Genomic DNA, 3643 nt, shown 5'->3' with positions numbered 1-3643 from the left:
CTCTCTAGCTCTCTGTCTTTTTTGGCACAGTTTCTCTGTTTAATTCTGAACTACTCAACTCTCCCCATTGTTCTATGTTATTCGTGTTTTTATAACATGTTTTGTTACATCATTACCACTTATAGCATGGCACAATTGTTCATAATAGAAACAATTTGAACGAAAGGATTGGCGGGTGTGGGTGAACCCGACCGTCCGACCTTTCTTCGGAACAAAACCCTGAAAATAACACTTTTTGTTCATACCGCAAAATACATGGAAATACATCAAAACCATTGAAAAATTCGACCGCGAAGCTTAAAGCCGAAACTCAAATTTTATGAAACCTGTTTTTAAATCCTTTCACGTCTGCGCTATCACAATGGTTAACGATCCTTTGTATTGTTTGTCTGATCTCTAATCACTCCAATAGGCCTCAATGGTGATCAGTGCATCGACAATATTACGACTGACCAATGGTCCTTCCCCTTTGCGATGTGATCAATATCGAAATCGCGTATCAGCCTTCCATAATGCCTCGGGTCTTAGTCCTTCTTCCCTTTGTGATGCGATAAAGTGGAAATTGCATATCGCATAGATTTTTGGCCTGCGGTTAAGTCCTCATCTTGGATTATTGCAATGCAATATCCACCGTTGGATCTGCATGCCAGATTTGACAGCTCATGTTAAATTGTTGGATTGTTGATTGCACTTCCCAATGGGCTGCCTCAAATAATTCCGTTGGCCACCTCTAATGTGATATCGTCGATTCAATCCCAACCGTTGATCTTGCAGATCCAACGGTTCTTATTCAATGATACATCATTTCCGCTCCACTTGGGTTTCCGCCATTCTGTAGTGTTTTTCTCTGTGATCTTTGTTTTCAACCATTCCTTAGCATTTTGACTTTCATATGCTATTTCCGATATCTGAAGACTTAGAGGTTTAAGATCCATTTTGGATCAGTTGGGTAGCCCCAAATAGTACCACACGCATTGGGCCTAAGCCGAATCCCCTCTAAATTGGGTCTCTAACATGCTTAGGTAGTCTTTTCCATTGGATGATGAAGTATTTAAAGAACCCTAAAAGTCAACTTCTATGTTTCAAAGATGTAACATGACCATAGCAACTTATGTGATGCCTACCCCCAATGGTCCTAACCTGAACTATAACTTATTTTGTGGCTCCTGTGGGGAAATTTAATTGGTTCAAGATATGGTTTCTTTTAAGATTATTGCTTTACTTAGGGCATGAGAATGTAAGAAAAACTAAGCTAAGTAGAAAAAGATATGAAAATTGTATGCCTTCTTATACAAAGCTTATAGAATCTATTGTATGATCTGTAATGTGTGTGCAAGTGGAAAAGTGAACATACAAAGTGTGATAACATGTGGATATGTAGTGATGCTTTACAATACCCCTTAATTACACTATGTTTTGATTGCTCCTTGCATTAAAGAGAAATAATGTATGGATAATGGGCCACTTACTTTCTCTCCTATTACACTATGTGTTCCTAACAGGATATGGAAACTCAAGTGCTTTACAAAAGCTTTCATGTGCAAGCCCAAGTTCACCTAAAAGAGGCAAGGGAAGCAGAGATTACTTAATTTTTTCGTAACACTTGGTCCTATTCCCAAAAAATAATGAAATAGAAATGCTTTCGTTAGTAACAAGATGTGTGGATAATGGGTCACTTACTCCTTACTAATTAAGCTATGTGAGTTGTGAAAAATTGAAAAATAAGTTGAAAAAGATGTGTGGAACATGGCCACTTACTTTTCCACTAATTAAGACATGTGAAAACATTGAATAAAAAGAAAATATAATCTAATTAATAATAATTATTAGTAAACCAATGAGGCAATCTGAATCAACTCGAAAAAAATTGCAAAGGTGGATGAAATTCACTAAAGGCTGCCAATCACCCAGGAAAGGAAAATTACAATGGTTTTTTGTGCTCTCTATAAACTGTGTGAGTTTCTTGTGCATAGACTTGCATGCACATTTATCTAAATAAAACTCATGATGATGACAAAAAGGATTGAACGCTGAAGATTTTTAGCCGAGAACAAGTCCAAAAGGTCCTAAAAAAAATTTAGAGAGAGGTTGAATGCACCAAATAGTGATCATGCAGAGAGGAGGTACCACACAATTAATCGTTAGAGTAAAATATGTCCAGTGGAGTCACCAAATATGTGGTAGTGTTTTTATAGCAATGAGGTACCAAAAGACACCTTCTTAGCAGCTGGTTGTTCCCTACAAAGAATTCACATATAGAATTCATTGTTGTTAGTAAAATAAAACATGTGAAAACAAAGCATTGCAAATGGTGAAAGCAATGCATACATAACAAAAACTAAAGCTAAGAAAGAAAACACATAAGCAATGCTTAATGAAGCAAACAAGTCAATGAAATAATGGAAAGGGATCCCCTTATTGACTGCTGAAAGCAAAAGATGAATACAATAGATGAATGCTAAACACTTGGAGAGAATTCTTTGAGCACTGGTACTCAAAATCCTCAATAAGGAGGTTCCTTTCTTCACTCTCTTTGCAAGCTTCTCCTCTCTCTAAAAGAAGTATCAAGGCTATCTCAATGGTGAAGTCCTCTCCACACTAAAGTGTTGGATTGTTGAGAAACATTTTAGCTAACACTATAATTCTATACTTCTTCGACAATGGAATGAAAGATTACTTGGGAACAACTTTTCCAGCATAACATTTCCTTGTCTTTGGTCTTCCAATGACCTGCTTATAAAGAATTTTGAATCCCTCTTCCCTCTCTTGGTCCACTAATGAGAAAATTACCTATGAGTAGGACAAGAGGATCCCTTGGGGGTTGCATATCTTGAAGGCAACTCGAATTCAGTTTTCCTTGACTTTAACATGTCATGGAATCTCATCTTCCAAGTGTGTTAAGTGATCTTGAATTGCTAAGTAAAAATTTTCTTTAACCATGCATCTATCAAAGGAAAAGTTACATGATCATCAATTTTGGCCTTAAGATAGGTCACGTAGTTCAATTTTATACATGGGATCTTTAGAGAATTTAAATTTTGAATTTTCATGATGTCCTCAGCTGGAAAATGTTTTCCTTTACGTTTTTCTAGATGACTTTGGGTGCCATTTGTATTGTACAAATCCGTGTACGATTTTCCGGTGTTACCATACATTTCCAATATTCATGGATATGGTCAGAAATATGCATGGCCCACATTTTCTTGAAATGGGTGAGAAGCTCCAATCCCATGTCCTAATGGATTGGGAGTTGGAAAAATGTCAAAAATTCGATGGAAAGAGAGTCAAAGGTTGCATGGGAGCCTGAGGTCTCTCCTAGTCTGTCCAATGTACCATTTCATTGCTAATCTAGTGAGGGTGCATTGAAAAAGTCGTAGGTGAATAGAGTCATCAATGATTTTGTTGGATGAGCACCAAAGGTGAAAAGTCATAACATAGTTTCCTAGGCCTTCCCCTTATTTTGCTTTGAATTTTGGAATATCCAAAGGTAACTTTGTAGGCATGGGTGTCTAATTATGGCCATGTTCAATGGGATCATTGATTGACTCGCTTAAAATCTAGAAGATTTAAGTAAGCTAGAAATGGGAATTGGTTGTTGTTTAGCATCGCGAAATGATTTTGACCAGCAATTTGTAAAGGAGAT

This window comes from Pinus tabuliformis, chromosome 3_1 (assembly GCF_031772625.1).
Source record: "Pinus tabuliformis cultivar Carrire ecotype Pingquan chromosome 3_1, CPIR1, whole genome shotgun sequence".
In the NCBI taxonomy this organism is placed as follows: domain Eukaryota; kingdom Viridiplantae; phylum Streptophyta; class Pinopsida; order Pinales; family Pinaceae; genus Pinus; species Pinus tabuliformis.
This window is presented reverse-complemented; position numbering follows the sequence as displayed.